At 39.2% G+C, this 14,633-nt stretch overlaps 1 long non-coding RNA gene across 1 annotated transcript; it reads right to left on the bottom strand.

The window, feature by feature from the left end:
- Positions 1–5,823: 5,823 nt before the first annotated feature.
- On the bottom strand, positions 5,824–13,839 carry LOC121063519. The gene is made up of 3 exons (XR_005816043.1): positions 13,435–13,839; positions 10,247–10,316; positions 5,824–6,362 (listed from the first exon to the last, which is right to left on the bottom strand). It is a non-coding gene; the product is annotated as an uncharacterized LOC121063519 (long non-coding RNA).
- Positions 13,840–14,633: the final 794 nt, after the last annotated feature.

Genomic DNA, 14,633 nt, shown 5'->3' on the forward strand with positions numbered 1-14,633 from the left:
CACAGGCTTTCAGTGAATACCATGATATTACTCCATACCACATACAAAAGTACCTCCTCCTGCTTGTAAAATCACTCTTGGTAAGTTCACTGGGAATTCTTTAGCTCTGGTATTGTGAGAAATAAGAATCATGATCCATTTCATCCACAGTACTTAGGATTTTGCAGACCTCTGTCATATCTTCCTGCAGATGCTCCTTTCCAGGGCAAAGAGTCATAGTTTACATGGGTAATCCTTAATATGGGAGCTGCTTCATCCTTCTGATTATCCCTATTTCCCTGCTCACTACCTCTCATGGCTCTATTAGACTGATCTGGAAATGGGGTGACAAGAGCTGCAGGAGGTATCTGGAATGTGATTGTTCCATAAAATCACACAGTGGTATAACAATGTAGTATAACAATAACTTTTCTCTTTTTGACCACTGCTGAATGTATGCAGCCTGTGTATCTTGCCTAGTACCAGGTATCCAGCCAAACAAGTTTCAAAGACTTCAACTTTCTAGTAACTATTTAAATGATGTTAGATTTTCCATACAGAATAGAACCTGATTTTTTTTTTCTTATATTCTTTAGCTTATACCTAAAATAGAGCACAGAGAAAGAAAAAAAAAAAAGAAAAAGAAAAAAAAAGATTGGATTTTAAATCTGCAACCATTCCAGAACTAAATATTACTCATCCCAGACCTCAGAAAAGTGTAATTTTATGGAATAAAGCCCAAATTTGAAGGGATAGCTGGAAAACTTATTGTTAAACCATTTTTTGAAACCTGCATAGAGTTTGAAACATTGAGAGGTAGTTCCAGGGAAGAAGGATTAGTGACCAGAATTCAAGAAAAGCAGTCAGCTGTGAATAATAAATTTCATTTGTTACAAGACTCTGTGGTTTCTCACATGGGCACTTACATGGTATATATAAAACTATACATATGAGGTATAGTTTCCAGAACCTTTTTCTTTATTTTTTTTGTACCCTTGACTTTATAGGCAGAATTAATGGCATGTGTTCCATCCACCTGAGCACATCTATATATCACGGCACAGCTCCAAGTGTTATGGATGATTTAAATTGAATATTTATAGCTAATAGGCAATGGTCACAGCCCCTGCTTGGGCTCACGTGCAGCAGTGCTGAGCGAGTAACCACACTGCTAGTGTACTGTACTGCTAGAACACTTCGCCCTGCCTGTCAGTCTGGGCAGTGGCATCAATGTTTTACTTTTTAAATTGTTCCTTGCCAGGAGCAACATCACAGGGTTCTGCTGCCTGCAGGCTGGAGTGGGGACCGTAAGTCAGGGAGTTAGTCTTCATGCCTATGAATAATAAGGCGTCTGCACATTTACAAAGATCACATTTGCAAAATATGTTTTTATTTCATTTTCCATGCCATCAGGGACTGAAGGTATACATTGCAGTGGTCCCTGGTATGAAGTCTTGGAGACTGAATATAATCCAGCTGTTTCACATGGCTGGATTCTGGGGTCTTGTTGCTTAAAAGGAGTGTCAGGTAGTAGGTCTGTCCCTGGGATGTATACTTTTGGGATCCAGAGGTAAGAGCCCAGTCCCAAACCTAGAGAGTCTGAAAATGTGTGGGAATTGGAAATAAGATGCAAAGCAACAGCAGTTCAAACAAGTCCACTCAAAATTTTTCTGTGAAAATTATATATACAATAGACAATTGCTTTTGGATAAGCTTAAATGAAATATGTCAACTGTCCGTGGAAAATATTGATATTTTATTTTAAATTTATTTATTTATTTTATATTGATATTTTATTGTAAAGAAATCCCCATGTGAAATTCCTAACAGTTTTATGGGGAAGAGAAAGGAAAGAAAAAAAAAATTCTCCTAGTTATCTGTGGGTTTTCATATTGATTTATAAATCTTGCAGGTTAAGCTACAGCTCTTTTGTTCAGGTGAAGTAAATAATTTAATACCTAATATGGTAGAAATAGGCAGAAAAATAATGTGAAAGTGTACCTGTTTCTTTGAGAACAAGATGTCATCAAAAAATCTGATCTATAAAAATGTCCCGAAGCTAAGGGCTTCCCTGCTCCCTACAAAAGCATGAGTCAGATGGATGAAGTAGGGAAGAGAGGAGAAATGGCAAGAACAGGTCTATGAAAAAATAATTCCTGTTTTCAAGTTCATTGTACTTCTTTTTAATGTTTGAAAGCTTTTCCACTTGAGGTTCCTGGTGTTCTCTGGGCTCATGCATAGGTGCATTTCCTGATCTGTCTCTTTGTGTTTCCATGTAAGTGGCAGCTACAACAGCAAGGTCAAAAGACTCAGTAAATTTTGGTCATATGACTTGTTGAAGTGGTTTTATGTCATTTTCTCAGTCTTTTTTATTACGTGTTTTGTGATAGCATTCTTCAAGCTCACAGGCTCAAACTTTATGTGCTTGACAGCATGTCAGTTCCCTTATTTGGCCCATTGTATGCTGCTCTCCGAAATGGCCTGTTTTGCTCTCCAAAATGGCTTTTCAAAAATCCAAGTCCAGTGTAGATAGGATAGCAATCTTCTCTGGTGGCTCCCTGAGGTCATCCTTTGTCCCCCTCAAAGTGGGAAAAAAACAACATTAAACTCAAAGATGCCTCTACGTAGCTTCCACAGACACTTGTCAGCAGTGCAAAGACCTAAGAACCTCCAGGAGGTGAGCATTGTAGTGTAAGGGTTTTACAAATGTAACCTCCCATAAATAGCTGTCTTTTTATCTGCACTTCCTACAGACAGCCACTTCACAGAACACACATCTCTTTCCTAAGGGTTTACAGTTCTCTTAATCTTTGGCTTATCAAGGATAATTCACCATAAAGATGTGAGGGAGATGGGTTGCTGTGTAATGAAAAAATCGATACACAGCTTATGCATGTTCCTCTCATATAGTTATCCCTACTGCTACACAGTCTGAAGCTGGATGACTGTAAATTAAATATAGTGAAACTCCATTGGTAATTATATTGCCATGTATAAGACTATCAAGTCTGGTTTGTATACAGGTCACTGTATACTGCTAGTTATGCTGTTCATGCTCAGAGTTGCGGATATCTTTCAGATTTGTGGTTAAGTTTAATGAATAAATTTCTTCCTAGCAATACAAATCACAAAGTTGGTTAATTAGAAACAATGTCTGCCAACCAATGAGCCAAGCCTTCAAATGAAGAGGACCTTGCCTTTTAGTCCAGCCATAAACAAGTCATATACCAATAAGAAATGTGAGGGACTACAGAGTAAATCACTGTGGTTTCATTAATCAATATGAATATCAGCTCTTTAACTTCAGCAGTTTTAGGATGAGAATTGATATAGAACTCTGCAAATTATATTTATTTTATGCTCCTGGGGATATTTCTGTTCATCTTGGTTAAGACAACTGCAGTTTTTGTGGTTACATCACTGTAGAGCTCATCACTGAATACACCATTGCTCACTTTTTAAGACATGGATGATTTACATATAATATCCCAATATTTTGGCCATTCTGTTTCTTTCTGTTCCCCTTTCCTCTGGACAGGAGTAATATAAACCAGATAAAAAAAGATGTAAAGGCAACACTAAAGTATTGTTAATGATGAAGAAAGAAGATGGGGTTAGTCTTTCTGGTTTCCTTACTTGAACAATATCAACATCTTCCTGAGTGCCATGAAATGTTAATAATGCCAAAAGTCTTGCTGTGATAACTTGATTTGAAATCTGTCTATATTTTGGCCCCAACTGTGGTCTGAAGCTCTGAATTCTTTAGATTAGCAAAATCCAGAGGTGGAGTGCATGTGGAGACAACATCTGTTGCAACTGATGTTGTCTTTTAAAAGGTATTCTCTTATGCATGGAGCTGAGTGGGGCTGTATTTCACTGCATCCCTTGCTGTGATTGCTGATCATGTAGACATACCTCAAGCTAGCTTTAAAGTGTCTCGTTTGGGTAGAGCTACCAGCAAAGCAGAAGATGTTTGGGGTTCAGCACACAGACTAAAGCATCTGAATGTTTTTTCCTAGTTGCTGGTAGATTTTGCTATCAGATAGAACTAACATAAGATAAGGTTGAGCATAGGTTTCAGTTATAGGAATGACCACTGTGAAGGTAGATCCTGACCAGCATGAAAGTCAGTAAAAATATTGTAAATATAAAAGTTGTCTTTATACATGCTTTTGTAGAAATAGTGTGTTACTACATGATATTCCAAATATCCCTTTTACTACCTATCTCCTAGAAGTACATTAAGGATCTGTTTCTTCATTCCTTCATACCACTGACATAGCAGAGTTACCCATGACTTTTGTGTGCAGGAGATAAGAACCAGGTGTCAGCCCCTTTAGCTTGTGGATGCTTAGGCTGTACCAGGATGCTATCACTTTCTAGCCAGTCTTTTCTAACGGACCTTAAAAGCAAGTTCATTTAAATGAAAACAGCAAAATTCACATGAAGGAGTTGAGTGACTTTTGTTGACAAATTTCTTCTACATAATTTGACCATCTGGGAAATAGTATTTTGTTGTTGCCCTCCTTCCCTCTTCCTCCACTATCCTGTCCCATTGTCCCATACCCTATTTTTTTTTTTCCCTCCAGAATCTTTCACCAAAAATACTTGCTGAGAAGCTAGGGAAGCCCAGTAATGGGGAGCCCAGAACTCGACCCAGTACTCCAGATATTTCTAACCTGTGCTGAGTAGAGGGGAAGGATCATCTTCTGCCATGTGCTGGCCAAGATCCCCCTAACGAAGCCCAGGGTGCTATTGGTCTTCTTTGTTACAAAGGTGCATTAGTGGCCCAATGTCAATATGGTGTCCGAAAAGATTCCTTTTTCTTTTGCAAACTGCTTGGCAACTGGTGAGTCTCCAGTGTGCACTGGTGTATGGGGTTATTCCTCCCCAGTGCATCACTTTACATTTCCATGTGCTGAATTTCAGGAAGCTTCTGTCTGACCACTCTTCCAACTTGCTGAGGTCCCTCTGAATGGCATCCCTGCCTCCCAGTGTATTGACCACTTCCCTAAGCCCCCAACTTAGGGTATCTGTTAAATCTCCTTCTGAAAGGCTTTATGGACTTTGCCTGTATGAAATTACATATACTTTTGCTGTTTTAAAGCATGGTGGCCAGCTTACACAAAAGGCTTCTAAACTGGGTGTGCATTTGTGTATAGCAGTCATCATTGGGCCAGGTTAAATCCTGAGTATGCCTGGGAATTGTGTGGGAGTATTTTAGCTGCCCTGGGCCAAACCCATGCCAAAGACCCCTCCAGCAATTTAGCCGTGTATGTAACTGAGCTCAAGTGCCCAGAGACATTGCCTGGAGATGTTTAATGTAACAGACACTGTTTAATAACAGACACAGCATCCAAGTCCAGTCACATTTATCAACTAGACAGTCTTGTATTAGCAAGAACAGAATCTTGTCATCTTGAAAGCTAATTAGCAGTAAAATGGTGACAAAATAATAACAACTTTGATGCATCCTCTTCTGAGTTCTGTAAGGTCAGATGAAGAGTTTAGTGTTTTCAGACCTATTGTTAGGGCCATGAAAGGAAAGTTTTTTGTGTGTTAATTCTCCCTCTCTTAGTCAAAGCACAAAAGAGTGTGTTCTTGGTTTATGTTGTAGTTATGGCTGGTCCAGATGAACCAGTCAAGAGAACGGGATACATACTGAATCTGAAGGCAAACAACTGAGAACCGCTTCCTGCCATAGATTTTCTCCATTCCCAGATTTCCTTCTCTTTTCCATTGTGTCCTCTTCCCTCCCAGACAGCCTGGGAACCCACTCCAACACCACACATCCCAGATCCCTACTCCCTCATGCCATATTCACAATCTCTTTGTCTCCTACTGCAGGTGAAGAAGGACATCCCCAATTTTCCCCAAAGACAACTCTTTGCTTTCCATCAGTGACACACTTGCTTTAGTTTATGTTCCATATATTTTCTAGTATAGACACGTGTGAAATCTTTCTAGCGTTAATCGAAACAAGATAATTTATTTCATGAACTGGAACAGGACTTCTCTTGGAACCTGACATCAATTTGATGGAAATGGTTGATGAAATAATAATGAAACTACATCTGCAGTCAGTGAGGGGGGAACAGTAACCCTTGATTGGTGGGGATGGGAAGAGGGGGAAATAGCCTGGAAAACAGAGATAGTGCAGTTAAGGGTAGTAACCTCTTCAGCTGTCAAAGCTGTAGACAGTTCTGTGTCTACAGCCTCATTAATTTTGTGTTTGCATTACAGCCCTGAGCCAAAAAAGAGGTATCCCACTGATTCCATCACTTTCCCAGTGCCTACTGTTTCTGTATCCGTTCAGCAAAAATGACCTTCTCTATCCTCACGTGTTGTGGTTCCAACCCTTTCAGCTTCGTCCACAGCAAGCTCTACAAAAAATTAAAAATAATAAAAAAGAAGCATAAGCTTAACTGCACCCTGTTGTATTACAATCGCGTGTCCTATAACCATGATAAAAAATTGCTGTGATAAATCTTTATGTAGGGGTCAATAAAGCAATAATACTGTACAGTGGAAACTGATCATTTAACATAATGACTGATTTATTACACCATTAACTTGTCCTTAGCTTTGACTTAGGGCAGTTTACTAAGTGAGTTCTTGTTAACTACCGTTATAAACTGTTTCTTGGGGGAAATACTTAAGTAAGAGCGTGTAAGTTATTGACAGGTGGGAAATCAGTCCTACAGTCTACCAGAATGGGAAAGTTCGTAACATTGAGGAAAACATGCATAATTTGGTTATTTTCTGTTATTATGGTATCAAAGACAACATCCGAATATATGAAAGAAGATACAATCAGTAAATAATAGTCTATACTATCATGTTTTAAAGAATTAAGCCTTTGGGAGATGTATTTTTTGTTTACCTGCAACAGGTAGGAAGTGTGTATAAGTGCTGAATTCTTGTCAGAGCATACCTTCAGCCTGCTGAGACCTGGCATTTGCATGACACTTCTTCCTCTGATTGTGTCATGGGAGACATGTGGCAGGGGAGTAGAGGATAGTGCTGAGAAGAACTTGAAACCTTTATGAAAGGAGGCAATAGATTGTCCATGGTAGCAGAACATGGGACTCAAGAGACTCAGCAGCTCCTGTCCCAGAGTCCTGTTTGTTCCTCTGTGTGCTCAGGAGGACCCAGTTCATGACTCTTGCCCTCCCCATCTGGAGGGCAGTCCCTTCACCAGTACCTATTCTGTATGTGTTGCTGACATTGGAGTGTTTCAAAATGTTCTTTGGCTAAAGAAGTGTGGGCTAGCCCATGCTCAGGACTTATTACTATACCTAGACCTCAGGGTGGGTTATCCTCTGCTCTGCACTGAGCTGTGCTTACCAAAGACAACTACTTTTTTAATCCAAATTGGAGGCTCAGCAGACTAGTACATGTGCAATAGAGATGAGACCTTAGTGGGAAACAGTGGGCTGACTGTAGGGATACACATTTAAGATTATACATGCAAGTAAATCAAATGTGTTTGCGACAGTTTTCTGACACAGAGGACAGCTGGTATGGAATGGCCCTTGTCCATGCAATTAAACATTTTAGCTTCCAAACCAGGTGTCTGCACTCAAGCTGAGCATGGTCCCTGCCTTGTGCTCCTGAACCACACTCAACAGGGGACTATTTTGGGAGAGAGCTATTTTGCATTGAAACCATGCCAGGGTCTCCACCGTACAGGGAGATGATTGAAATCTATTGCCCTGGAACTTTTCCTGACACAAATTAATTTATTTTCATATAGGTGGCTTTAGAATTTTAGAAAGCTGAGGTGTGCTATCTGGGATCTGTACAACCACAGTGATATTTTTATTTCATAGTAGTGTAGCTCCACTGGCTTCAGTGAAGATACTCAGAATTCACCCTGGTGAGACCAAAATCAATTTTTTCCTAGAATGGTGATGGGAGAATCTGAGGCATCAGGTGAACGAACGAGGCTCGGGAGTGGGGAGACAGAGAGAAGAAATCTGGATCCAGCAGGGAGAATGGAGACACTGAGATGTAGGGCTCAGGGTACTTGGGAAACACAAAGAAAAGGGAAGGAGACCTTGACACCAGAGAAGAGTATGCCAGAACAGCCTTGGCATGAGGAAAGGCATTGATGGAAGCTCTGGCGTATGCATGAGTTGGCCATGTTGCAGGAGAGGAAGGCAGATCATCTGCCATGTCAGAGTGTGCAAGAATTAGTGAGAGAGGGGAGGGTAACAAGCAGGCTCTGCTGCACGGGAGAGAGAGGAACCTCAGACAGATTCCCTGTTGGGTGCAAGCGTGTGACACATTAGGCTTTAAAATGTTTATAAATCAGTGTCAAGAGCAAGTCTGCCAACAAAAGCAGTATGCACAAAATAGAAACTGGAAACCTCACTATCATCCTGGGAAAAACACATTTTTAAATGCTGCCTGCCTCCTACATGAAGCTGAATACATCTGAAAATATCCCCTAATTTGCATACAAATAGCTACATAAATTGGACTTGATCTTGCTTTTGGTTGTAAACAGAGGCATGGGAACAGGAGACAGCACGGTGCAGTGAAGGTTGTGCTGGACTCAGAGACAAGAGCCTGGCTTCTGTTTGCAGCTGTGACCTAGCCTCACTTTCTGACCTTACATGGGAGGCAGCTGGAATAAAAAAATGCAGAAGGTACCATTTATGTTCAAGAGGACAGTAGTAGTAGTTAACGGGGACAAGGAAAATGTGTCCTTGTATGAGCTGATTCTTTCTGGGCTATTTAGAGTAGGACTGTCTTTTTTAATTTCAGATATTGAAAAGTCTGGCGTCTCAGACTGAGACCATTACTTTAGGTCTGATTGATACTGAATGAAGGCAAATAGGTGGAAAGCAGTTCTTTTCACCTGTTATAAATATCTGTCTCAGCATAAGATGAATTGCCTTTGGGAGATGGCAAACATTAGCAGTCATAAACAGAACATAGGGCAAGTACATCAGATTCAGATGTCCAAATAGCAGACATCTGAATTACAGCAGGTGGCTCCAGCCTAAATGGTCTTTCTTTCAGGAATTTGTATGAAAATAAATAGTGGCAATATATAACATTCCCTGTAAATGTTTTAATAGCTAGACCACGAAGTGTGATATGTAAACATCCATAGTAGTAGTAGTAAAAAAACCCTCAAACATTTTTAGTACTTGAAATATCAGATTTTGTGACAACTAAAACATTGAAGTCTCAACATTTCAAAGTGTTTTTCTCACCCCTTTTCCCCTCCAAATTTAATCACTGAAAACGAAAATATTTATGTGTAACTTTTATGCAGGCCAAGTCACACTACAAACAGATGATGAAGTTTTGTTCTAGGAATATTAAGTCTATTATTAGAAAGTAGCTTCTTTGGCACAGTTACTCAAAATCTCAAATAGAAATAAAATCTCTTTATAGAGATAAGCCCTCATTTATAATGTAAATGAATATTTTTGGGATTAAGCTATTTCCCAGATGATTTTACTGAAAGATGACATCATGTGTGGGGATCCATGTCAGTTTTGTTTAGCCATCTACAACTTCTGGTCTAAATCTAAACAATTTGTTTCCTCCTATAGCTGATAGAGAGGTTTCTCCAAAAAGGCAATTCATCCTATCCTAAAATGAGCATTCAAGACACATGAGATATCTCATTCTTTGTAGGTGTATCTTTTCCCCATTGACTACAGAGAGAACAAAGTTTAAGATATGAGGACATTTACACAGCTACAAAGAAGACAAATGTCACATGCAATGTGCTTTACTTCAAAAATCATTGCTATTGATTTTGAAAGCCCCCAGGATTACCAGTGTTACTCCTGCCTCTACAGCATCCTCTCTAGGAACAAGGAAGTGGCAAGGCTGCCTTACATCAATGAGTCCACTCATGGAGGACAAGAAGTGATGCCAAAAAACCATGTCTTTAGACTCGTAAATAGAGTTAGGCTCTTTATATCCTCATTCTCATTGTACACTGCTCTTTTAAGTAGCCTGGTCTAGAGCATCAGTTTTAATTTTGCCAGCATTATTTGCTCCAGCATAAAGAACACTCATCAGATCTTCGCTATTTCTTCCCTGGTCCCTTACTACCTGGAGCCTATGCTGTGTACCCACCCTCTTGGTAGATTGCACAGCTCTCTGTACTCTGGATGCACTTGTCTGAGAAACCTGACAGATCTTTTTAGCAAGAGTCTACAACCATATTTAGGATCTTTTTTTTTTTTTTTTTTTTTTTTTTTTTTCCTGATGCTGGTGTGCATGTGTGGCCTTTTACCTTCCTCTCTGCTTTTTGCCTTCTTGGGGGTTAACCTCAGCACAGCCTCTTGCTCATGTTCCCCCCAAAACTGTAGTGGGGTGGGGCAAGAGGAGAGGAAGATTAAAAAAAAAAAAAGTTTAATAAGTAAAGGAGAATTGGAAGAAGAGAGAAACAAGGCAAAATAAAACAAATTATGCAAAGGCAATCACTCACCACCTCCCATGGTTACATGGATTCTTAGACAGAGATACCTCCACTAAAATATGTTCAAAGGCCTCTTTCCCTAGACAAATATCTGAATAACCTGTCAGGGCAGTGTTTTTGAGGAGTTCTCTGAAGTTTGAGTAGAACATTTCTCTAAAACACCATAATAATTTCTTAAATTATCTCCGTTGAGGGGCGGTTGTTACACCCAACAGTTTCCAGGAGGTCCAGCCCTACCCTTAACAATAAAAAATTCTCTTGCTAGAACTCATATGTTGTTATTCCTTTGTCAGAACTGAGTTATATCAGAGCCACAGGAAGTCAAAGCCTTTTAACTGTACTGAAAATTAAACTGTTGCAGGTGGTTAAATGCTTTGCCCAGATAATGTTGCAGACTTGGAATTAGTTAGCACAAATACAACCCCATCATCAGCTGTAGAAACAGACAGCTAGGCCACTTTCACGCCTTTGATGTTCACATCATAATGCACATAGATATTCTTTTCATAGGTCAGAAAAACAGAAACAAAGCAGGAAGCACAGAGGAAAACCACAGTTAAAGACATGAGGGGAAAATACTAAAATGAGCAGGTCAGAAATTACTCACTAGGTGCATTTGAAAGGGATGGGTCTTTCCTATAACACCTCTCTGTTGGGCTATATGTTATGCTGCCCCTTCCCCTGGTAGCAGACTAACTCTGAGGTTTCTCTCAGCCTTGTGGAGATTTCTTCTGATATTATAAAGCTTACAGGGGCCACGGAGATCACTGGCACTGTCCAGAGGGCCTTTGTGGATGACCATTAATTAAATATGCAATTCACTTGTGCCAGTTCATGCTGTGGAGCAGTCTTTGGACTGGTTAGCATGAGGCTCGGGAGAAGGCAAAAGGACTAAAGCTACATTAGCTTCCTTTTCCTCACTTCATGAGGTGTCTTCAGGCTCAGAGTTGAGGGGGCTTGTACACAAGAATCTCAAGGATATGTGTGCAAACTTTTACATAACTTCAAGGGAAATTTGCCCAAAGGTTAGTAGGTTTACACTAAATTAATTTTTCTTAACCTCCCACTGTGAGATGAAATCCTGTGTGTGGTAGGGAGAGCCACATAAAGTAGACAGTAATCTGTGGACTTGGCAGAATGGGAAGTTTGTATGCAAAGTAAATGAGCAGGGGGTTTGGGCTTAAGGGCAGAGGTTCTCTGAGACCAGTGCTGACTGCAGCTAGACACTTTCTGTTTCTAGTGGTTTCTAGCAATTTATGACTTGAAAGCATTCAAAATTCAAATTGAAACCAGTGGCAAATTCAGGTCAAGTTGAAAGAAAAGCTCTGACTGAGGAAAAGCAAGCAAAGAAAAGTGTTGGCAATGTCAAAAAAATTTGCTTCAGTATTCTCCAAAGTACAGTGTTTCAATTTTTTTGAGCTGGATTCAAAAAGAGCATCTGCTGAAGGAATTCCAGCTCTCATAATACTCATCTCTATCTGATTCTGAGAGGGAGTTTGGATATACACTTTCCTCTTCGAAGGAGACCTTTTTCACTGAGCAATCAAGTAGTGCATTTTCAGAGTTTTTTTTTGTTTTGTTTTGTTTTTATTTTCTCTGTCAGATCTGTTCCACATCAAAATGGAATTGTTAAAATATACAAATATTCACTGGGAACGAGAGAGACTCCATAGCCTGGGAGTCTAGAGAGGAGGGACACTTGAGATCAACTCTTTCTTCTACATTGCACAGCAAGAGGGAGTTGGACACAGATGAGTGCTTTAATCAGTACACTCTGGAGAGAGGCGACAAATGCTGCCACATCCTTTTTGTAGTTTGTGAATGGCTCCATGGACTAACTTTTCACACAGGCTTTTTTTTTTTTTTTCCTTCCCCTTTTCATTTCTTTTATTTATTCATTTGTTTGTTTATTTTTAGGTTTCAATATCTGGAAATGAAAAGAAACCTTTCATTTCCAATTGGATGAAAATCTCCAATCCAAACTCTATTTTATTAATTTTGTGACACCTCTTTTTACTCCAAAATTTCATTTTGTTCCTCAAATTTTCACTTCAGATGCTGAACCAAATATCAAGAGTGAACTGATTCATTATTGTGGCACTTATCTAGCTCACTATTGGATTTCCAATCTACAGAGAGACCAGAAAACTTTCTTTTTCTCCTGTTCCTTCTCCAAATTCAGAATGAATTTTACTTGTCTTGGAAAAACAACTGTGGGAGTTTGTAAAGGAGAGTAATACATTTTACCTTTTTTTTTTTTTTTTTTTTTTTTTTTTTTTTTTTCCCCGTAGGAATGGGTGACTGAGTCTTCCTTTTACTTAGGTCCTTGTTTAATAACACTCCACTGATTTTGTAAAGTCATTTCTCTGCATCAGAAATAATGACCTTTTTGTCTGGCCCATTAAAAATAACTCATGAAAGGCACAAAACCCACAAATTATACTACTTTCCCATTATACCATTTTTCTGGGAACTTTTTCTTTCTGTCATGGTTTACTGTACAAAGCAGAATAAAATAGTTTTGCAGTCATTTCTAGGGTGTTTTACATAGTGTGATATACATCATTTTTTAATGTTTCAAATCCTTTAATCCTTCAAGTAAGAAACATATCCTAACTTTACAATATTGAGCTTCCAGGAACTTGTGGGAATGAAGGATTTAGAAAGCCTATAGTAAAGGGATTATTGCACATTACTATTACTTAATGAGTATTACTATGTGCAAATTCAGATTCCAGTGTGAAATCAGCACATTCAGCAAGTAGTAGGAGAGATATAATAGAGAAGAGAAGTTAGGGTCAGTGATTTGTTTAACTAGAAGCCAGTCTTTTTGCAGCAGTACCTAATTTCTTGTCGTAACACATTGTGACTCAGATCTCAGGCAGGCTGAGTCTTCTGGATGAACTTATCTCTTTTTACTGACTATCAAGGGAGTGAAATGAGCAACTGTAGCACTGACTTGGGTGATTAGAGGGCTAAATACAAACCACATTGACAACTACCTGTTATCTGTATGCTTAATCTGGAGAAGACCATCAGTGAAGAAGGCTGGGCATGTCCTACTGCAAATCTATGGCCTTCCTTATTGTCATTGTGGTTTTCACCAGTGGACTAAGATACAGGCGCATGGGGACTGAGGCATAGTTTCCTATGCAGTTGTGCACCGTGTGTCTAGCCACCAGACAGCAAACAATTGTGGTGCAGAGTGACAGCACAAAGTAGAGTAATAATGACAGAGGTGAGCAAGGGGGGCTCTCAAGTTCTGGCTTGCTGCATGTCCTCACTTTTCTGTGCTTTACGTTTTCTCATCTATTAAAATGAAAATGATGGTAATTAATTGCCTACCTTGCATAGGTGGTGTGAAGTTTAATTAATGCATGAACTATTCAGTTGCAAGATAGCTTAGTGTTGTCTTACTGTAGTGCCGCTTTTTAATTTCATGGGAGAAACAAGGCACATTACTCAGAATCTGCTTATATCTCAAAAGTGGGAGAGGCAGAGGAGGGTGAAGTAAGAAGTAAAGGAGCTCTTGGTGTGGCTTTCAGTATGTTGATAGAAATGGTCTGGAATGAAAAAGGCTAAGCAGCAAAATCATCCTTGTTAAATCTGTCCATTAAGAACAAAATAATTTTGAATCATTACCAAATGTACCCAGATATGTTTAGATGTCTACTGACCTATTTGATGTAATGCAGTAAGACCACCTCAACAGCAATAATGTTTTTGACAAGAAACGCAACTCTAAAGTCTTCTTTGCTTGGTGTAAACAGCACATCTATAGTCTGCTTCATAGTGAAGGTAATTATCTCCTAATGAACAGAGAATTGTGGTTAGGGAAAAATCATGATAGAGGAAGAGAAGTAACTAATTTTTTTAAATGGAATTATACATGTCTTGTTCTTATTATCATAATTAGCTTTTATCCTGTTATGTTTTTTTTTTCTATATTCCAGTAGACTATTAAATCGATAACAGTCTCTACAGTGTCTGAAAAAAGTTCAAGATTCCCATATGGATGTAATATTTGCAGCCATAAATAAGTTCTTGAGGTTTTTGTCAGGCTTTTCACACACCCACAGATTCTGCTATCAGCCAGTAAATCTTTGGTTAAGACACTATGAGATCAGATTTCCCTGGATGAAGTGTTGCCCAAACAGGGAGAAAATAACATTACAGAGAAACTGTAGTATTTCAAAGTTCT

This window comes from Cygnus olor, chromosome 1, assembly GCF_009769625.2.
Source record: "Cygnus olor isolate bCygOlo1 chromosome 1, bCygOlo1.pri.v2, whole genome shotgun sequence".
NCBI classification, from domain to species: Eukaryota; Metazoa; Chordata; class Aves; order Anseriformes; family Anatidae; genus Cygnus; species Cygnus olor.